Here is a 22902-nt window from a genome sequence, read left to right on the forward strand (position 1 = left end):
TTTGGGGTGCTGGGGTGGCAGCTGGCCCCCACTGGGACGATGGCCCGGAGCCACCGCAGCCGCGGGGTGCCCGGCAGAGCCTCGAACGCTCCCCATTAATAACTCCCGGCTCCGGAGCGTTGTCGCTCGGTCGGGGGTTGCAATTACAGCGAGCCCCGGGGCTGGAGGCATCACCTCGCTCGGCTGCGCCGGCGGAGCCCCGGTGTCACCCGGGCTCACGGAGCGGGGACAGGAGCACACGCACCCGTCCTCTGCGGGGACCTGGGCTTAATTAATCTTCTGTCGAGCGGAGAAGTGGGAATGGTCCCGGAGGAAGCCGGGGAGATGATTGTGCTGGAGTGAGACAAAAGAGAACAGTTAGACTGTGACAGCTGATATTAAAATGACTACAACTCACTTCACCCCCCAGTCAATGCATTATATTCCTTATAAATAATGGGATACTCCAGGTTAACTGTCTGTTGCTGCATTCCAATTGTTGATATTTAATTAGCTCTAAAATTAAAGTGTTCTTTTATTGCCCTATCGTTAAGGCTGCCTTACTTCTAATTGATTGAGATTGAAGTGCCTCCTCTCCCTCCCTCCGGGGGCGCGGCGCCGGGGCAGGTTTGGTGACAGCGTGTGACACCGGCAGGTGCGACAGGAGCAGAGCTCTGGGACACGTCCCCAGGGCGTGGGGGGGGTCGGGGCTGGGAGGGAGGGGGACACTGTTTCCCCCAGCCCCTTCCCCAGTGCACCTGTGGGGGACATGGAGACATTCCCCGTGCTGGATCCGGCCCCTGCAGGTCCCAGTTCTCACTGGGATCACCCCAAATTAATGAGGGCCCCTTTTCCCTGGCTCTTGGTATAAATCCATCCCGACAGCGGGCTCAGGACCCTCCACACCTCACCCTCGTTGCCTTCATTGAAAACCACCCCAAAAACTAATCCTGGAGCAATCCAAGGAGGAATGAGGCACCAGAACTGAGCCTGCTCTGCCGGGCACCGCAGTGCCCAGGCGCCAGGGCAGGACCTGCTTCCTACATCTCAAAAATGGGAGGAATTTGGAGCCCTCTGATCACCCTGGGATGAAATTTCAGAGCCGGAGCTGGGCACCAGGAGCTCCTACAAAACCCCACCAGCTCCCTGCGAGCTCTTTAAAATCCCGATGCATAATTTAACTGGAGTGACTGAAAGCAGGAAAGTGGGAAACCCTCACCCTCAGGCTGCGGAAGAACGCTCCCTGCTCCCCAGCATCCCAAATTCCTCTAGTTGCTCCATCCACATCCATCACGGCTGCGGGAGGTGAGGGTTTTTTTTTGGCAGGGCCGTGCTCCAAACCCAAAGAAAAACCAGTGGAGTTTGTTGACTGCGGGTGCTCCTGGTCCCGCTCCCGCCTCATCCCGGTGCGGGGACCGCGGGATGCGGAATTTCTCGGTGCCTCTTTCATGTCAGAGCAGCGCCGAAGCGCTTGGGAGAGTTAATAATAGAATAGCAGCGGATTAAACAATGAATAATGGAGGAGGGTAATAGAGAGAATAAATAATATATTTACAGACTTGCAGTCCTGCTCCCCGGCGTGGGGCTGGCAGGGATGTCCCCGTGGCACAGCCGGTGCCAGGTCAGGGCTCGGGGCAACCTGGCAAAGCCAAACTTTGCCGGAGGGTGCCAGTCCCCGCGCTGGGTGACACGGGGACGTAATTGGGGAGCAGCTCCCAAAGTGGTGCTCCCGACCGGGGCTTGCAGGCAGAAATCCTCTCGCTGAGCCGTTTTTTCATGCTCCCTGGCTCCTGACGAACTCGATCTTGCTTGGCTCTAATCCCCAAACGCTCTAATGAGGGGTTGTTTTCCAAGCAATGCGCCGAGTGACAAGGACGGCTGCTCCTCGCCCCGCGCGGCTGGCACGGGCCCGGCGCCGGGGGACAGCAGGGTGGCACGGGGGTCCCTCGGCTGGCAGCGGGCTGGCGGCAGCGCGGGGCAGGTGTGGGGTGCCGGAGGATGGTGATTCCCGGGATCTGCTCCCGGGCACGCTCTGCTCGCTCCCCAGCTGCTCCCGTGTGCCGGCCACCAGCTGCTGCCGGGATGCTGGGGATGGTTGTGGCTCTCGCTGTGGCACAGGGCTGGCGTGGGGGGCCCTAATGAGCATCCCGGGCTGGGGTGCCCCCAGACCGTCCCTGGTGAGGGTCACGGTCCCCGCGCGAGGCGCAGGTGGCAGGCGGCAGCGGGACGGTGATGATGGATGGGGCTCGGCCGGTGGCAGCGCCGATGACACCGAGGGCTCCGGCTGATTTATCACTCACCGCGATGGGCCTGGAGGTTGGGAAGCTGGATGGGAGCCAGAGGCAGGGAGAGATTTCCTTGCGAGAGGGTGCGACCCCGGGGAACCACCCACGCTGCACTGGGCGCCCCAAAATATCGGGGGAGGGACACTCAGGGAGAGACTCCTGGTGCCCAGGGCTGGAACCACTCTGAGTCCTGGGTCTGGCAAAGGGCTTTGCCCCCTCAAATAGCCCCGGGGTGGGCTCTGCCTGCCCCGAGCAGACCCCTGCCTGTGCGTCCCCGCGTGTCCCTCCCGGCTCCGTGTCATTAATTCACCTGTCACAGGCTAACGTGGAGTCGAGATAATATTGATGTGGCCATTAGAGCGCGGGGACAACAAGGCACAGCGCCTGTGCCACCTGCAACGGGATCATCCCCACCTCTCCTCCGGGTGCCATACGCGGGTCCTCCCCTCCGTCACCTCCCGGGACCAGTGTTCCCACCCCCCCCGTGCCGCGGGTCCCGGTACCCGGGAGAGGAGGAAAAAACGCTGGGAGCCCTTAAAATAACACCCAACTGTTTAAGGATGTGAGATCCGTACTAAATCTCGGGGAAAAGGAGCAATTATCCTGTCAGAGAAGGTGATATAATTTTGGAGAGCTGGCTCCGCAGCTGTAATTTTTTTCCCAATCGTTTCTCCCCCGGAGGGATTTAGTGGCCAATTATCCATCAGGGAGCGGGAAGGTGCTGGCTGCCAGCTCGGGGTGCCGTGTGTCCTTTGCCATGTGCCATGTGCCCTGTCCTGTGTGCCATGTGCCATGTCCTGTGCGCCATGTGCCATGTCCTGTGTGCCGTGTGCCCTGTCCTGTGTGCCGTGTGCCGTGTCCTGTGTGCCGTGTGCCATGTCCTGTGTGCCATGTGCCGTGTCCTGTGCGCCATGTGCCCTGTCCTGTGTGCCGTGTGCCCTGTCCTGTGTGCCGTGTGCCGTGTCCTGTGTGCCGTGTGCCATGTCCTGTGTGCCATGTGCCGTGTCCTGTGTGCCATGTGCCGTGTCCTGTGTGCCGTGTGCCGTGTCCTGTGTGCCGTGTCCTGTGTGCCATGTGCCCTGTCCTGTGCGCCATGTGCCCTGTCCTGTGCGCCATGTGCCGTGTCCTGTGCGCCATGTGCCCTGTCCTGTGTGCCATGTGCCCTGTCCTGTGTGCCATGTGCCATGTCCTGTGCGCCATGTGCCGTGTCCTGTGCGCCATGTGCCGTGTCCTGTGTGCCGTGTGCCCTGTCCTGTGTGCCATGTGCCGTGTCCTGTGTGCCGTGTGCCGTGTCCTGTGTGCCGTGTGCCGTGTCCTGTGTGCCGTGTGCCCTGTCCTGTGTGCCATGTGCCGTGTCCTGTGTGCCGTGTGCCGTGTCCTGTGTGCCGTGTGCCGTGTCCTGTGTGCCGTGTGCCGTGTCCTGTGTGCCATGTGCCATGTCCTGTGTGCCGTGTGCCGTGTCCTGTGTGCCATGTGCCATGTCCTGTGTGCCACGTCCTGTGTGCCACGTCCTGTGTGCCATGTCCTGTGTGCCATGTCCTGTGTGCCATGGGCTGCTCTGGAGAGGCTGCCCAGTGCCAGGACAAAGCGTGCTGGGGCTGCTGGTCCTGTTTGGGTGCTGGCTCTGTTTTGGGGACTGGTCCTGGTGTGGGTGTTGGCACCGTTTTGGGTGCTGACACTGGGGTGGGTGCTTGCACTGGTTTGGACATTGGCAATACTGTGGGTACTGGTTTGGGAACTGCCCCTGGTTCTGGCACTGCTGTGGGTACTGGTTTGGGCACTGGCACTGGTTTGGGCACTGCCCCTGGTTCTGACACTGCTCTGGGTACTGGTTTGGGCACTGGCACTGGTTTGGGCACTGCTGTGAGTACTGGTTTGGGCACTGCCCCTGGTTCTGGCACTGCTGTGGGTACTGGTTTGGGCACTGGCACTGGTTTGGGCACTGCCACTGGTTCTGGCACTGCTGTGGGTACTGGTTTGGGCACTGGCACTGGTTCTGGCACTGCTGTGGGTACTGGTTTGGGCGCTGTTACTGTTTTTGGCTGTGGGTACCGATGCTGGCGCTGGCACGGGCGGGGGTCAGGAGGGCGGGCGCTCCCACCCGTTGGGCTGCTGGGGAACGTAATTAAGTGCGAACTTGTCATTTTTTTAATGAAGTGCCAGCGCTGGAGTTTATAATTGCTAATGAGCCCGAATAATAATTAGCTGGGTTTTAATGAGGGCGATGATCACTGGGAGGGAGAGAGCGGCCGTGCTTTGGCCTCGTTCCCTGCCGCGCTTCTGTGCTGTGTCCAGCAGCCGGGGTCACCCGTCCCCAGCGCGGGCAGCGGCCCCGTCACCTCTGTGCCATCCCTCAGAGCAGGGTCACCATGTCATGATGCCACGCTGGGGCTCAGAATCCCCGGAAGTGCAGTAGGAATCCTTGGATGCCGAGAATGTCTCTGGTGTCACTTGGGAGCACGGCGGCACCAGGGACCTCCAGGATGAGTCCTGCACTCCGGGATGGCCCCACAGCCCTGGCACATGTCCCCACACCCCATCAGAGGGTGCCATGGGGAGATGCCACCACTGTGGCACACGTGGCTCTCTGGGCAGCTGGAGGGGTCCGGGACACTCCCGTCCCCCTGAGGGCCACGCTGGGATGAGGTCTGTGAGCACCCAGGTGCAAAGGGGATGTGGAGGGTTGGCCACCCAAGCTGCCCCTTCCTGGGGACACCTGGGTGCTTTGTGACCCCAGCGTGTGGGTGTGGGTGCTCCAAGCTCATCCAGTCCCGGGGGAACGCGAGGACTACGGGATCAGAGGGCAAAAATTAGCCAGCTAATTAGGCAATTGCAGGTGATTATCTTTAATTAGAGAAAGAGAGAGGTGTGAAAGGATGGGGATGTGGAGGCTGCCAGGGAGATGCTGAGCTGGCTATCCAAAATGTGGAGTCTGGGACTGCTGAGCCTCCGACCACCTCGGCTCCTCCTGCTGAGCACCTGATCCTTGCTCTGGAAAATCTCTCTAATTGCAGCAGAAACCTTGAGAGCCGCCGGTGATTGCATCCAAAGGTTCATAAAGCGGGAAGCAAATTCGGGAGACAGCTGTGATGTTGCTTCAAAGAAAATTTAAAAAAAACAGGAAAAAAGAGTGGGGATGGAAACAGGTAAAGCCGGCTGGGCAGCTCCACTCTCAGTGTTTTTATGGAGATAAATAACTGAGCCATGCTGGGGGACCTCCAGCACCCCCAGCATGGAGCTGCACGGTGCCAGTGGTGTTGTTTCCTCTGGATGCTGCTGGATTCCCAGGAAAAGTGTCCAGGATGTGCCCTGGGATGGGTTTTGCTGCTGGTGATGGAGCACATCCCCATGCCGAGGCCAGCTCCGGTGTTGGGGTCCCCAGAGCCACTGCTCAGCCCCGCAGCTGCCACCCCACCCTGGCAAACGGTGTCACCACGTCGTGGATGTCACCCCTGCTCCACCTCACGGAGTGGGAGGAACCCACCCTGCTCCAGACAGGCCCATTAACCCAGCGCACGCTGTTATTTCTCGGAGGTGTAATTAAATTTAATTGTCAATTACAGAGTGACAATGTGGGATCGGCACCACCCCGCCCATCCCCCGCAGCGGGGAGCGGATCCAGCGCCGGGACCCCCCCGTGCCCCCAATCTCTGATCCCCCCAGAACCAGGAGGCTGCGGCTCTTCACGCTGCTCTGGTTTCTGCTTCCTCACAAGAGCTGAAATCTGACCTTTTTTAATATACAGGGCTGCGATTCCAGAGCCGGGAGCAGCTCTGGGAGGGAAAGGTGGGAGACTGAGATGGGAGCGGGGGAACCATCGGAGTCTCCAAACAGATGGGTGGTGGTGTGGCACCTGCCAAGGGCCGGGCTGAGCTGGTGGCAGGGATGCTCAGGGAGCACTGGGGGGATTCAGGAGCTTGTCCCGGTGTCCGTGGGTTGAAGGACAGGAGGCAGAGATGGAAAAGTGCCCGTTTAAAAATCAATGGAAGTGTCATGCGCTGGGAGCGGGGCTGTGCCTGGAAATTGCAGCCGTGTGCGGCGCCGCCGAGGCCCCGATAATTGTGCTTTTCTTCTCTTCCTTTCTTTCCCTTTCTCCCGCTGCGCTGCAATAATTGGGAGCTGTCGCCCGGCTCATCCGCTCGGCTCCGGGCGGCAGCGCTGCAATTATCCAGCGGCTCGGGAACGACGCCTTCAATAGCCACACACACGGCACATGCTGCCCCGGCCCCATCCCTGTCCCTGTGTCCCTGTGCCCATCCCCAGGACAGCCACATCCTCATCCTCATCCTCATTACCATCCCATCCCCATCGCATCCCATTCCAAACCCATTCCCGTCTAATCCTATCCACATCCCATCCCCATCCCCATCCCCATCCCCATCCTCACACTATCTTCATCCCAGCCCCATGCCCTTTCCCATTCCCATCTCCACCCTATCCCTGTTTCCATCCCCATCCCAACCCCGTCCCACCCCTTTGCCATTCCCATCTCATCCCATCCCCATCTCATCTTCATGCCATTCCCATCACCATCTCATCCCATCCTTATCCCGTCTCCATTTCCATTCTCATCCCCATCCCCATCCCCATCCCCATCCCCATCCCCATCCCCATCCCCATCCCCATCCCAGGACACGGTGCAGCAACTGGAGTGAATCCCAACCCCAGGCCGTGCCACTGAGGCCACAGGTCCCATCCTGACCTACTTTCCCAAGCAAATCCCTCTCCATCAGCGTTCCGGTGCCGGCTCCTGCCTGGGAGCCCCGTGTGGGGCCGTGACTCCCAGGGAGCTTCCTGACAAACGCTCACAATAACGCAATTATGGGAGAAATAATAAATGTGTCAGTCCTGCAGGCGGGAATTTCCCGGGAGCAGGGAGCTGTGCCGCTGTGGCCACGGGCACTCCCCGTGCATGGAATTAACCGGGAAAAGCTCTCCCCAGCCCTGAGTTTGTGCATTATTGATGAATCTCTCAGGGCAGCCATGACTTAGGGGCTCTCCTGCCTTGCTTATCCCTCAGTTTTCTTCCTTGGATTGGTGGGATCCATGGCTGGCCATGGCACCATGGAGGAGAGATGCCTTTTCTATGATGCAATGCCAAGGAACAGCCAGGTCTCCCACCCGCAGGGAGGGCTGGGGGCTGCAGGGCCGTGCCTGCATCGCTGGTGGGGCTGGGATGGGTGTGAGGATGGGGACAGGGGTGGCTTCCCCATGAAACCCCCGTCCCCAAGGTCCTCGGCTCGGCTGTGCTCCCACACAGCCCCGGCAGCCGAGGGATCTGCATTACCCAAAGGATTTTCTTAATTAGGAGACTTGACAACCGCGCTGGCTGCCGCACCCACCCGGCCCCGCGCTCCAAAACTCTGCCCACCCCCTGCCACAGCACTGCGGGGACACCGCGGTGGCACCGGCACCGCACGGAGGAGGGGACAGGGACCCTGTCCCCCGTCCCGGGGTGGGGCTGAGCTGGGAGGAGAGGCTGGAGCTGCTCCTGCCTCCGGGGTTCCTTTCCCTGCTGAGGTTGGTGCTGAGGAGATTCAGAACTTTGGGGTGGCTTTGGGATCCTCCTGAGAGGGGGATGCACTGCCACCTTCCACCCCCTGCTCTGTCCCTGCTGTCCCCAGCAGGGATATTCCTGCTTGGTGGCCTCATCTCCATGGCACCTCCAGATGGCTTTGGTTTGATCCTGGGGCTGCCCATGGGGTCAGGGCTGGGCATAATGGCCACATCTGTGCCATAGCTGTGCCGAAGCCGCCGTACCCGTGCTGTACCTGCCGTACCCACACCCCCGAGGCAGCAGCACGTAGGCACAGGCACGTTCCCACAGCGAGGAATTGATCCCCGCTGTTGCGTTTGTGAGGTGGCATAATCCCACGGAATCGTCTCCGTAATATCCCAAACGAAAGCATTTATTCTTGCCAAAAATCCAATAAAGAGCTCAGGCCTTCTCCATAGGCAGATAAAGCCCAGATTAACGGGGGTGCCGAGATCAAAAAAAAAAAGGAAAAAAGAAAGAAAGAAGGAGGAAACTCTGGGAAAATGAGCGCGGGATGGAAAGGAGACTCCTGCCACCTTCTCCTTTCCCAAGGCTGCTGCAGCTCAGGGTTTTATTACAAAAAGCCACCTAAGTATTACAGACTAATCCCTAAATCCCAGCCTAGTAAAATATGGAATGGATTTTGTAAATTGTGCCCTTTACAAAGCTGATTGAACTTTTTTTTTCCTTTCTCTTCTCCTTCCCCCTCCTCTCCCAGGGGATCTTTTATTCTCCTTGGGGACCATGATGGTTTTTGGTGTCAATGTCCTGGCTCTGTTCCTTCTCCAGCCCGACCCACCTGCTCCCAGTTTGGAGCTGCTGGATGGTGGGAGGAATGTGGTAGTGAGCCTGGACTATGGTGAGGACGATCCATTGGGATGGGATGGGATGGGGATGGAGATGAGGATGGCGTGGGATAGGATGGGAAAAGAGGTGTGATAAGGGATGGGGGAGGGAAAAGGGAAGGGGAAGGGGAATGGGCATGAGGGAGAGAATGGGGGTGGGGAAGGGAAATGGGATGGAGATGGGGATGGGAATGGAGATAAGGATGGGGAAGAGGAAAGGAATGGGGATTCAGGGTTTGCCAGTGGCCCTGTGGCCAGAGCTGGTCACCTGTGCTGTGACTTGCTCTGTTCCCCATTCCATCCCCGCTTCCCCCTGGCACCTGGCTGCACGGAGGCAGGGATGTGGCTGGGAACACCAAACCCTGTGGGAAAACCCCTCCTCCTCCCCTTGGCCTGATTTTAGGGCTTTCTGCCTTCCCTGGGGTTCCCTGAGGTGATGTGGGGCTGACACAGAGGTCCCTGTGGGGATTGGTGTCCCCTGGGGCTGCCAGGGCACCCACATTCCCTGCCGAGCCAGCAGGGCCGGAGCCAGGATCCGGGGGAGGCTGCTGGGGTCACGCAGGGACCGTGCTGTCCTTGGCTCCTCCTCGGAGGCTGCGCAGGGCCTTGGCTGCCTGTGCAGGCAATAAATCCGAGTGTCAGCCGTGCTGGGTCAGTCTGTCACCTCTGCACGGCGGTGACTGCGAGGCGCCACCAGCCCACACAGCGCCTGGCCAAGCACCCTCGGGCTCCTCGGGATGCTGGGATGCTCCTTGGGGCTGTGGAACCTGGAACTGGGATTCCACACAACCATCCCTCCGGGATGAGCCCAGCGTCACAGAGCCTGTTTGTGCACGGGAGGGGGATAAATTTGGGCACTGCTTTCCTTCCTCCAACGTTATTTCCTGTTTTTTCAATATTAAAGCAAGATGTTGCTGGAAAAATATTCTTCCTTCCCTGTTTTTCTATCAAATTATTTTGCAGAAGAACATCTGGCAGCAGCTCACAAATGGGCTACTCCTGCCTGTCGTGGCAGCGCTGCCCGTTCCCCGCAGCTGCTGGGGCAGCTGGCAAATGCCACCTGCCACCACGGTGCCATCATCCCGTGCCACTGGCTGACACGGCGGGCACCGGGGATGGGGACCGGGCAGCATCGTGTCCCACGTAGCAAACGGGGAGCTGGGGAGAGGAGAAACATCTGCCACGTCTTTCATTTGACTCCGTTCCACCCTGAGCTGCTGTTTCCTTTGGTTTGAGGGAAGTGCGGAGGCTGACGGACACCCGGGATCAGATCCCAGCTCTGAGCCGGGCTCCAGCCCGCGGCAGCTGGAACCAAGGCCGCATCCCTGCGTGGGCTCGGATCCTGAGCAGGATTTGGGGGTGTTTGGGGGGTGATTGTGCATTGAAGCCCCCCCCAGCCGGGCCTGGGCTGAGCTCTCGCTGCTTCTTGCTGAGGGGCAGCCTCAGTTTTCCCCAAAACCAAACGGCACAACCGGGAGCCATCCATCCCTTCCTTCCCTGCCACAGCCCATCCCAGCGATGCAACACCGGCGTTACTGCTTGGAGCCCGTGCTGGAGGATGTTAGGTGGTAACCATGGCAACGGCCAGGTTTCTCTTTCCTTGCCCTTGCCAATCACCTTGAGATGCCACCACGTCCTGGGCACCAGCCGGGCACCTTGTGCCCTCCCACGCAGCTGTCCCCGAGCTGTCCTGGTGAATGTGGCACCGGACACAGTGCTGGGGATCCCCACCGTGGTCCAAGGACTGCATCCAGGCGTCCAGCACCACCCAGGGATCCCCTCGCCGTGGGGTTGGATGGAGAAGGGACCCCCACCCCATCCCACCGCCGCGTCCCCACGCTGGCAGTGTCCCTTCCCTGCAGTCCCGGCGGAAGGAGCCCTGCGAGGCGCTCCCAGCAACATCTGCAAGTGCTTATCCCCGCAGCCGGCCTGGCCCTTCCCGAAATAGCTCTCCGGGATGGCCGCCCATGCCAGCACTGATGTAATTTGCTTTTATTTCCCTCCCGTCTGCTCCTTCCCCGCCGAGCCACGATTCCTGTCAGGCGCGCTCCGCGTCGGGGCTCTGCTGCCGCAAGCCTGGCACAGCCGGGGCGCTCCTGGATGATGCTCCCGGTGCCGCGGAGGGCCTGGGGGGGTCCCGGTGCTCTGGTGGATGTGATGCCATCGGAGGCTCCTCATGTCCCTCATCAGAGCTGGCACGATCCTTATTTCTCCAGCGTGGGGGTGAAATTAGGGGAATACGGACTGTCGGCTGCTCTGGTGGGGTTGGTGCGAGCAGGGTACAGCAGGCCCCGAGGAGAATCCCGATGTTCCAGCTGTGCCTCCCCCGGCCCAGGAGCTCTGCAGAGGGGTGATTGCCTGGCTCATGTCTCTGGGTGTGCAGGGTTCGCCCGCAGGGTGCCACTGGGATGGGCACCATGGCCGTGGGCAGCATCCCAGGGCTGGAGGTGCCTTTGCTCCTCAGCTCCCGGCCCCTCTCCGTGTTCGGGGGGTTAACTTGGCCACTTCCACGCAAGCAGAGACAGCCGGGCGCTGATCCAGTGCGGAGCCGGCCAGCTGGCGGCCTCCCCTCGCCTGGCTCCGGCACTCCCTGGCTCCGGCTCCGGCACAGACCTCAGGAGCAACGTGTCCACACAGCTCCCGCCAGCACAGCTCCATCCACCCCAGTGCCTCCCACCACCACCATGGGGTCCCACCCTGGGGTCCGGCCTCTCCCTTTCACCAGAGGCGTGGAGGAACAGGAATCCCGGGCAAAAATCCATGGAGAAAATACCGTGCCCCCAATATCCCCTCAGTCCCCTCTGGGGATGTGCCGTGTCCTTGTCCCCTTGCCTGTGCCCACTGCCACCGAGCCGCTCGGAGACTGCGTCCCCCATCCCTCCCCACCCCGCAGGAACACATGGCACCACGTCCTCAAATAATTGCTTCATTACAGGCTAATTACTGCAATTAGCTGAGCAGAGCTCCTGCAAGGCGAGGCACGTCCCTCCAGCCTCCAGCCCATGGAGGTGGCACTGTGCATGGCACGGACGGACCTGCGGATGCTCCACCTGGATCAAGGGGTTCCAGCTTGGCACCCTCGGGGTGCTCCGCCCCTTGGGGGTTCTGACAGGAGCCCAGGGCCAGGAGTATGGATCTGTGGCCACCCCAGAGCTGCATTGGCCGTGCCAATCCTGGCAGCAGCACCCGCAGTTTGCCATGGGATGGGCGTGTGCCAGTGGCCTGTGGCAATCCATGGTGCCGGTCCCTGGCTGCACGTGAGGTTGGTGACATCCAACACCAAGGGATTGCTGTTCCCTGATGACCTTTAATGGCTTTTCCCATCTGCCTGGCTCGTGGCACTGGTGCAGGAGCTCATGGTGGCTCTGTGGCTCTGCCGAACAGGAGCAAGGCGGGATTTACCTTTAATCCCTCCCCTGGACCTTCTCCTGGACACACTAGAGATGGGAAGCAGAGGCAGCTCCAGCTCTGGACACTCCGGAGGTCCTGGGGTGGTTCTTGCACCACTCAGCACTGCCACCAGCTGAAGCCTCTGCAGGAGATGGGGTGCAGCGGGCACAGAGCCGATTGTCCGCATCTACCCCCCAAAATGGGGAAGCTGTGACAAGCAGAATGCACAGAGCCCTCATCCTCCACTGTGATCCTGGTGCTGTCACCGTCCTGGTGCCACTGTGAGATCTGGGAGTGCCAGGACCGCCGTGTCCCGTGCCAGCGGTTGTGCTCAGCTCCGCTGTCATTGTCACGGCCGCGCTTATGAATAAATGAAGTGCGAGCAAAGCGTCTGCCTAATGGCACGGTGACAAATGTGTACGAAAACCGGAGGGAAAAGGGAACGATTTGAGGAATTCAATTATTTAACAGAAGCTTGTTACTGCCATTGCACTGGGGAGCCTCTGCCGGCACAGCCCTGGCTCCAGCAGGGGGTGGCAGGAGGTGTCCTGGGGTGCTGAGGGGGGTGTTGGGGGCCACAGCTCCCAGGGGTTGGGGAGACACGGGGTGGGGATTCTGCAGGAGCTGGTGGCAGTGGGAGGGATTCATTGGCACCTCGGGAGGTGCAGATGGACTCAAACCCCCTTGTGCTCAGCCTGATTCCTGAGGCTGGACATGGCACAGAGTCTCATCCTGCTCGGTCAGCACCTCGTGGATCCAGCCCTGGTGATGCCACAGTCTAATGTCACACGAGACAGAGAGGGACTGACACTTCAAGTGGATTTAAATCAGTCCCACTGTCCCCAATGCCCAGGGGCCATGCATGGCGGGGCCGTGGTCACACCAGCGTGGCACAGGGGACGAGGGGCACCAGCTGCCTGTCCCCGCTGCCTCGAGCTGGGCGCTCGGAGGGTCCATTCCTCCCTTTTGAGGTCACGGAGGCCTCCAGCTCCTCCTGCACTGCAGCCAGTGCTCCCTCCCCGGGGCTGTGGGGCCGTGCCATGTCCTTATCTGCGGGTGCCAGGAGCCGAGGCCAGCACGGATCAGTGCCCACGTCCCTCCCCAGGCAGCCGGCGGTGACGGATCCTGGCAGGGGACAGGAGCATGTGGATGTGGGCAGGCTCTGGCAGGGCCGTGCGCTCCTGGGGCTGTTCCCCGTGCACGCCCCGCCGCTGCCTGGGGACAGCTGGCTCTGAGCTCCATATGCTGGAGGAGATGAGCTTTATCCACCTCCAGCCTCCTCTGGCTGCAGCCCAGGCTCAGGCTGGAGTAGGGATACTGGGGTCTGGCACAGGATCCCTCCACCTCTCCTTTCCCTCCCTGCAGCTCCGTGGGGCGGGAGCAGACCTGGCTGAGCCCCGGTGGGACACCGGCGTCCTCTGCTTGATCACTTAACCACAAAATCCAACAGGAGCGCGGCACGTGCTGAGCATCATCCGGCGCCAGATCTGCATAGGGCCGTGCATCCATCCCCGGCCGCTCCGCGGTGACAGCCGCCGCCCGTCCCAGCGCCCAGGGGACACCGATGCGAGCATTTAGGGCCCTTTTGCCAAAGGAGCTCCCGGCACCGCTGCCCCAGCCCTGCCAGCAGCCTGGATACTCTCTGGAATTCTCAGCCCTGGCAGCAGCCAGAAGGAAGCTGCTGTTTGCCAGGGAGGCAGAGCCTGGCAGGGGCTGCCGGGCTGCAGCCGGTGCCAAGCCCGAGAGCCGCGCCGGGGAACGAGCCCGGGCTCATCCGCAGGGCCGGGGAGAGCCGCGGGTTTGGATGCCGACCCCTGCTGAGCAGGACCCCGGTGCTTCCTGCCGCGGAGGAGCAAGATTGGTGCTGGGATGTGCGTGCCCGGGCACCCCCTTTTCTAGTACGAGGCTCCCCAAGGATTAGGGGCCAGCTCGGAGCCCCGCTGTCCCAGCCCCCCCTCCGCGGGGTCCCTGCGGAGCCGCAGCCAGCGGGTGACTGCTGGGAGAGGAGAAAAATCTCGGCATCAATCCCAGCGGGGAGCAGGGGCGGTGATTTAGGGGACCGGTCACCGCCGGAGCTGATGATGAGCTGCGAATGGAGGGGAGAGAAATCAGGCGGTGACACAAAGTGGCATCTGCTCGCACGGAGTCGCCCGCCCCGAGGAGGGGATAAATCCCTGTCGGCACGTTCCTGCTCTCCGGAGAGATGGATTTGGAAGGGAGGCAGAGGCTTGGGTGTGAATTATCGGCTGAGGAGCACTTGTGCCAGCTGGCAGGGGAGCCCAAGGATGATGGGACTCCAGTCTGGGGCATCAGGGATGACGGGACTCTGGTGTGGGACCCCAGGGATGACAGGATTCCACCACGGGACCCCAGGGGTGCCGCGTCTCCAGTGTGGAACCCCAGAGATTCCAGGTCTCCGGTGAGGGATGCCAGGCCCCCTTTGCTCCACACGGTCCCTCCTCTTCCTCCCAGCCCTTCCACCTTCTTTAACTCTCAATTCCAAACAGCCCAAGACGAGGAAGGAGGAGGAAAAGGAGACTCCGGAGCCTGTGGTTTCATTCCTGCACATTTCTTCCCTGCGTGCCAGATGGGCAGAAGGAAATGATCCATAATTCTTCATCTGGAAGTGCTGCAGCAGGGCAGAGTCACCTTCTCCTGGTGACTCCAGCTCCACGGTGGGGGGTTGGGGATGGGGGGTACCCCCACTCCCAGGCTCCCCATCTCCAGCCCCCTGCCTCAAAAGTGGGGTCACGACCAGGGATCCTGCTCCATCCCCTCTTTCCCAAGCCACCCCCCATCCCCGTGCCCTGTCACTCACCTCCCCGAGCCCAACAAATGATTTACGGGGAGATGATGTACGACTTGCTTGCTCATCCAAGTTTTCCTTTAAATGAGGTTTTTTTTGGAACAGCCTCACAAATCGATCCCCTGTCACCCATCCTCTGCTCCTGCCGTGGGTAACGGCAGGGAAATGGATCCCTGGGTCCTTGGGAGGAGCGGGGGCTCTTCCGTGCGTGTGTCCACAGCCTCCCTGTGCACGTGTGCTGGGGGTTGTGGCACACGTGGCTGCACATCAGGATTTCGGAGTGTGCACCCTGGCTCGGGCTGTATATCTGGGTGTGCAGAGTTTTATGACAACTGAAATGGAAAAGACAATTGGATGTCAAAACCTATCCCAGGAACCCATTTATACCCACTGACTTTTATGGGATTCCCACTGATTGATTCGAGCACCATAAAACTTTCCACAGCAGCTCCCAGCCCTCCCAGCCTCGGTTCTGTAGGGATGGGATTGACTCCTCTGCCTGTGTCTGGCATTCCTGCTGGTGCAGCTTCTTCCCAGCTCCTTCTGGGAGAAACTCCAGATCAGGGATGCAGCACCTTGCCATCCATCCCTCTGCTGGAGCATCAGGCAGGATGGGGCTGGAGGCCATGGCTGGATCCCGCACGTTTTCCTTGGGAAAATCCCTCCTCAGCCTCGGTTTTCCATTCCCAGTCGCTTTTTCTCCTCGCAGAGGTGAACTTCACACTCCTCTGACGGTCTCCAAGTGACAGCCCTCAGTGCCACCAAGGCAGGAGCTGGGATGCTCCACGCTGTCCCCAGCGGGACAATCCATCACCCTGCACCAGTGGCACCGGCACTGCGCTCGTGTGCCACGGGCAGTTGGTGGCTCCAGGAAGCCAAAACTCCAGGTGTGCACACAATTCATCACCCCCAAAACCCAGCGAGGCTCTGGAATCCTCCAGACAGTGGCACAGGGACATGGGGCTCTGCTCGCCCAAATCCTAATCAGAATTCCCCAAGCCCCCGTTTTCCCCTTGATTCCCCCAAATCCTAAGCAGGCTGAAGAAATGAAGCACTTCTGGATAGAAAGGAGTGGAATATTTCCAGTTGGAAGGGACCTGCATGGATCACCTCCCCACAGCCCCCCAAACCGGCCTAAGCAGCGGATGTCCAGGGAACCTGTGCCAAGCAAGGCCTCCCCTGAGCTCCCAAAAATAAAATAGTTCCATGTCAGAAAGCTTTAAAAAGAGGAAATGGGAACCATAATGGAAAAGATGAGGAATAAGGAGAAGAAACTGGAATGTTAAACAGAGGACAAGCAGTGAAAAGAAGATTCTGGTGGGGGAAGGAGCGGGAAGGATGGGGGGATGTCCCCAGGGAGGGCACGGCGGGGGGGCTGCAGGAGGTCCCCAGTGTCACCAGGAGCCATCGGTGGGCACGGAGCTCGGCTCAGCCCACGGGGCTCCAGCGGCCCCCGCGTGTCCGCGCTGGGGGGGTCTGTCCCAGAGGAAGGTGATGGGGAACCCTTCCCCAGCACCCCCGGAGCCTTTGGCACGGGTGGGAGCGGCTCAGCCGCCCTCCAGCGCTCTCCTTCCCATGGCTGAGCGCGCTGACCTTTCCCGGCGCTTCCCGGCTTTCCTGCAGGCTGCTGGATGTGCTGGGAGCTGCGGGGAGGCGGCAGCCGAGCAGCCCCGGCCCCTTCCCCCTTCCCAGCACCTCCTCACATGGATACCTCCGGGTGTGCGCGGAGAGCTTGGACACAATCAGGACACGGGAAGTACAGCACGGGGACAGGCAGTGGGCGGCTGGCAGAGTGTCCCCAGTGACAGCGCGGAGTGATGGTGGCAGATGAGGGTGACAGGCAGAGTCTGGTCCTCCCAGAGTCTGGAGAGGACGGGGGGCACCGCCAGGACTTCCCAGATTTGGGCTGGGAAGGTCCAGTGCAGGTTCCTGCCGCAGCTCCAGGGAGGGGGTGACGCAGTGCCCGGCGTGGGGTGCAGCTCTCGCACTGCCATGGCACTGCCATGGTGTCACTGCTGCATTCTGTGTCACCGCTGCACTGCCATTGTGTCACCGTTGTGTCATCATGGCCTTGTCGTGACACTGTCGTTGTGTCACCATTTTTGCCGTGGTGTCGCCGTTGTGTCACCACGGCACTGCTACCCCACCCCTGCAGCACCATCACCACACGACCCTCCCCCTCCCGACCCTCTCCCATCCCGCTCCCATCCCGCCCTTCCCAGAGCACCGTGGTTTGTCCCAGTGTCCCTCACCTCGAGGTCTCCTCCTGATGGCTTTTCCCTGTCGCCCCAAATCCTGGTCCCTGTGGGGCTCCTCCATCCCGATCCCGAGCTCGGGAAGCCGAGGGCAGCCCAGTGCACGGCTGAGCTCCCGGTACAGCGCGTCCTGGGAAGGGCAGGCACACACGGCTCTGTTCTCCCGCGTGTTCCCACCCCTCGGATAAAAGTGCTACTCCTGGAATAAAGGATTTCAGAACCTGCTGTGCCTGTGTGGATAGAAACTCATTTGTTTAATAGGCAGCAGTTTGGCTTTGTCATGTTCATTTAGTTTTTAATGACGCACAGTTGTGCCAATATTGATTTTAGCTTATAGGGACTCAAAAAATTTACTATCTGGAATTATCTGAAATGTAGCTGTTTCATCCAGCGGGCAGCAAGATGGATCTTTCCCGGCCTTGCTCCCAGCAAGGCGGTGGCACCAACCAGTTGGGAAGGGCTCCGTGCCATCCCTGTCCCCATCTCACCCATGGTGTAGCAGGGCTGGACCTCATCCAGGGAAACTGAGGCACCAGTTCAGGGGTGGTTCCCCCAAGTCTTGCCTGCGGGGTTGTGCTGGGAATTTGCTCCAGCTGTGGGGTCTTTCCCCCTGTATCCCACAGGGATGTTTGTTGTGCGAAGGAATGTGCTGCGAGAGCAGTGCCAGGACTCAGACCAAGAGCCTCGTCCTTCGCCAATGCTTAACGAGTCAACAGCTCTCAGGGGTGACAAGAGACAGCAAATCCCATCCATGGCCCCTTGGAAGCAGAATTCCTCGGCGGGAGCCAGCCAGAATCCATTTCCTGAGCGTCTCCGCGCTCCCTGGGGTGACAGGGGGGTGATGCTCGGGGTGTGGTGACCCCAGGAACACCCGGAGCCCCTGGGGGAGCAGAGCTGAGCTGGCTGGAGCAGCGAATCCAGCAGGATGGGTGGGCTCTGCGTGGGGAGGGGGCTGGGCAGGGACCCTCCCCTCCTGCCTGGGTACCCCCACAGCCCGATCCCAACCCAATTATGAGATAATTCACTTTGAGGTTTGGCTGCTGCTGACGGGATTGATTGAGGAGCTGGTAATTACATCTCCATAAAAGGCCCCTGGGGCTTTGTGGGAACACAAGTGGGGAAGGGAAAGGCTGATTTTTATGGGGGGACAAGCTTGGGGAGCTGGCCAGAGCCACGTGTCCCCCTCGCCGTGTCCTCACTTGTGCCCACTCCCCTGCCAGGCAGGGATCTCTTGCCGCAGCCTGAGCTTGGTGTCATCCATTATGCAGGTCTATAAATATATTATTTACTATTTCCCCGATTTTCACTCATTATTTATCACCTGCAGGCAAGGCTGGAGCCCCCAGCCAGGATCCTGCCCCACTGTCAGGGACGGGGCTCCCCCCTTCCCTCGGCAGCAGAGGAGGGAGTTGGGAAGCTGCAGGCTGGGGGCCCCAGGTACCCCCTGAGCACGCCTGGCGGGGTTTCAGCTGCAGATGGGTTAAATCTCCTGCCTCAGTGCAGAGCAGAGTTGGGATGAGGTTTCTGTGCAGCTGCTCTGGGATGCCCACCCTGTGCCAGGGCAAGGAAATGCTGGAGCCAGCCCTTTCCATGAGGGATGAGCCACGAGTCCCACCCGTTGGGGACTGGTAAGGTGGGCTTTGGGCTCTGATGCTTTCGTGGGGTTCTGCTGGCAGGAAGCCCAAATTATGGGGTGTGAAGAGTGCCCGGGGCTGCTGAGGGCATCCACAGATCTGTGGGAGCTTCAGGTGGTGATGGCAAGGTCAGGGGTGCTGGGAGAGTGAGAGCACATGTGACATCTCCTAAAAACTGATCTGGTGTCCCCCCCCAAGTCTCTTTTGGTCTGGATTGTCCAACAAAACCCCCACTTCTCTGAGCTTTGGATGTGGGAATCAGGGATGGGGTTACTGCAGATGCCTTGGCTGAGGGGAGAGGGTTTGGGGGGGCTTTGGCACCCCCAGCCTGGCCCTGGATGCTGGGGGGGGTCAGCAGTGAGTGCCTCGAAAACCTCAGCTCCCGGAAGCGTGTGATTAAGTGAGAGACTTGGATGCAGCCCCCAGCAAACCTGGCTGGTCCCCAGCTGCTCTTCCCGAGGAACGCTCAAAGGTGGCCTTTAAATGTTAAGAAATCATGTTAAAATGAGCCAGAGCCTTAGTTTAAATTTTTAATCTCCTGATTTAAAAACTCAGCCTTGAGGTCTGGGCTGTTGGTGGGGGCTGGTGCTGCTGAACGGGCGTTTCTGTGCTGGTGGTCTTGGGCTGTGGGGTCAGCTCTGAAACTGGGGGTTGCACCTTTGCCCTCCTGCTGCAGAGTGGAGACAGCTTTCGCCATGGCTCATCCTGGGGCTTCTCTTGGCTCTTTCCAGCCTGTAGGAAAAGGAAAACTTGGCTTTGCAGGGTGGTGGAGGAGCAGCTGGTGTGTCTGGGGGGGTCCTGGTTCCATGGTTCCGGAGAAATGTTTCTCCCCCCAGTACCTGCAGCCTGAAAGGCGTTCTGGAGGAGGATTCACCAATGTGAGCCCTCAGTTGAGGACGGAAGGGCCTGGAGCAGCAGGAATGGTGTTTCCCCCATCCTCAGCCGCTCTCACATGGAGCAGCACACGAGGATCCAGTTGGGAACCCCCACATCCTGCTTGTTATGTGGGAGAGAGGCCCCCCCGCCGGTGGGAGCAGCTCTTGCCTCGCTGCCCTGAGCTCCTTGGGAGCCGCCGGCGCTGCGGGGAGGAGGATAAAAGCTTTGGACGGAGCAAAGGCTCCTGCTCTGCCTGCCTCCCCGGCTGCTGGGATCAGTGCCTTCCACCTGCGCTCTGCACAGGCAGAGGGGAAGGTGAGGAGCTGTCCCGGGGTGCTCAATTAGAGGGGCTTCAGAGCAGGAGAAGGAGCTTTAATGCCAACACCAGCGGGGGTTTGGGAGTCCGTGGGGGTGCTCCGTGTGCCAAACCCTCGTGTTTGGATGGGAACCAGGGGTGGTTTGGCTTGGTGGGGGTCCCATGGTCCCCACATCCACCCTTAACCCCCTGCTCCAGCGGTTTGTGGATTACTTGTGCCCATCTGATGGGTGCAGAGGTGGAGTAGAGCAAAGGCAGCCACGGGTGGGTCTCCCTGCAAAATCTCTGGCCCTTCGTGGCTTGTTCCCAAAGCTCTCCAAGGAGAGAGCCAGATTCCAGCTCGGACATGGGAGTCCTGTCCCCAGTGCTGGGGAGGTGACGCTGCGCTGCTCTCCGCCAGCTCAGAGTCCCCGGTATCGAGCACGGGCTTGCTGGGGGCTTGAAGGAAGATCTTAATTGGGCTGAGATGCCCCGAACAGCTGATGCTGGGAGAGAGCTGCAGGGCCGGGAAGAGGAGCAGCCCCGGCAGGAAGGAGAGGGCGCGCTCCTGGTGCTGTTCTTTTCCTTGGTATTTTTTTAACTTACAAAAGATTTAAGATGTTTCTGTTCTGAGCCTCTTTAGAGGCTCCTTGCACAGCTCCCGAGGGCGGTGTGGAGCCCTGTTTGATGCCCTTCAAGGAGAGGCAGCTTCAGCCCTGCCAAAAATGGGGCCTTTGCCTGTGTGTGGCCTTCCAGGGCTGGGGAGGGCCCTCAGGGCCCAGGGAATGAGGTGGCTGTGACTCATCCCAAGCTGCAGCCCTGGGGAGAGGGGACCTGTGCTAAGCCCAGGTTTGAAGGGAGCAGTTAAATGATTGCAGAGGTTGCTCTGGCCTGCAGCGCTACTCCACATTGACTCTTCCAGCAGAGCTGATGCTTCTGGAGAAAAATGCCTCTTTCAATCTTAATTACAAAAAAATAGGTGTTAGGGAGCCTTGCTGCAGCCAGAGTTATCCTCCCTGTTAGAAATGTGCACGTTGTTGCTGGTCTGGATTGTTCTGGCTTCTCTTGCTGCCTGTGGGAGCTTGTTACCCTGCTGTCCGTGAGGCTGCCGAGCCTCCCGGATCCAATTTCTCTTCCCTGCGTCGGTGCTGACAGCCTGTGCTTACATCCATCTCCTCTCCCCTTTGATAGCGCAGAAGGACTGAGCTCCTGGAGTCTCTCACTCAAGGGCAGCGCTTCCGACCTCTCCTTGCGCTTCCCAGCCCTTTCCCAGAGCAGGGATTGTGGATGCTGCTCTCCTGCTCAAGGAACAGGGATGCTGCTGGGAGTCGGTGCCTCCTCTGAGGAAGGTGAGGGATGCTGAGGACGGCTGAAGCTCTTGGCTGTTTGTCCTGCAGCCTTTGGATAATGCTGGTCCCCAAAGCTCCTGACAAGCCAGCAAAGACTTTTACATTTCAAACAAAGCCTTGATCTTTTTTTGGAACTTGCCTTGGTTTCAGACAAGAGTTTTTAATTCAAGCCCAGCGCCGTATTTTGGGTTTGACTTTGATGCGCCCTCTTCAAGCAGGAGGCAAAATAACAGCGTTCACATCCGCAAATAGCCCCGGGGCGGGTTCCTGCTGCCCGCGGCCGGCGGCTTCGCGGGGCCGGCCCCTCCTTGGCCGGGGCTCCGGCCGCAGCTCGGAGATGTGCAGCTGCCGGTGGGGACTGGAGACCCCCGTGCCGGCGTCAGCGATTGAGAGAGGAGCTCAAAAACCCCTTTTAGAGGAGTCTTGGAGAGGCAGGAGCCGTGTGATGTGGCTCACGGCGGTCTGTAGGGATGTGCTGTCACGATTCCTGCTGTAATTGTAAGTGGTGCTGCCCCAAATTGTAGGCCAAGTTGGGATTCCCAGTAATGTTGCTGGAGGAGGGGGCCAAAACTCATGGGAGATGGAGAAATGCTCTGTGTGGGGCCGGGGTGACCCAGCAGCACGGGGAGGACACAGCCTCCTACCCGGGCGTCACCTGGAATGTCCTCAGGGACACGGGGTGGGTGGCAATGTGGGGCCACCGGAGCCCGCCGCCCTCTCTGATCCCTGGCATGTGCCAGCGCTGTACAGAGCAGCTCCGGGCTCTTCCACACGTGTCTGAAGACAGGTGTGGTGTTACCTGCTGGAACTTGCTCCTGCTTGGAGGGATTTGGGCAGAGGAGAGCTGGCACAGAGCTGGCAGCACTGGGAAGGGGGATGTGCTCTGGTCGGAACATCGATGTGAGATCCAGACTCAATCAGTCTGGGTGACCGTGGAGAACCAGGTACCTGTGCAAGTGGGTAATAAACTACTCACAGCTCTGCAAGATTAATGGTAATAACCATAAATCAGTGCTGGCACCAGGGTCAGACCTGGATTTATGGCCCTGGAGACAGGAATTCCTGTTCTTCATGGAACAAAGCCCTGATCCTGCATGGGCCTGGGAGCGTGCTGAGTGTTATTGTGGCTGCAGCTCGTGTAGAGGTGCCTGGGGAATGGATCTGAACCCCCGACGGGGGCTGAGCTCACCCCGGCAGGGCAGCCTCTCCCTCTGCTTGTTCCAGCCGGCAGCGGGAAACACCTCCCTGAGGGGTGAGCCAGGATTGCTGCTTCCCACAGCACATTGATCCCATCATCTCGGTTGAGAATGCCAGCCACGGAGCTGATTAATGCCGGGGTGGGCAAGTGCTGGGTTATTGTTCAGTCTCTCTTCAAGAGGTCGATGGGAAATTTGGCAGTAGCTCTCCAAATATGCAACGTGCACACAGGCATTGTCCCTGCAAGGACTGTGCAGGATTTACACGTGAGTGTTACATTGTAGTGGAAATGCACACCGGTGCCCGGGCACTGTCACACGCAGCTCTATCAATGCCTGTGGGAGAGTGTTCCCTCCGTCCCTGCCCTGGTGTGACCTGGCAGTGCCGGGGCTGGCTCCAGGCTAATCTGCTCATGCTTTCATTTCACCCTGATCCTTGCAGGTCCCTTGGCTCAG

Source organism: Corvus moneduloides, chromosome 19 (genome assembly GCF_009650955.1).
Source record: "Corvus moneduloides isolate bCorMon1 chromosome 19, bCorMon1.pri, whole genome shotgun sequence".
Taxonomy (NCBI): Eukaryota; Metazoa; Chordata; class Aves; order Passeriformes; family Corvidae; genus Corvus; species Corvus moneduloides.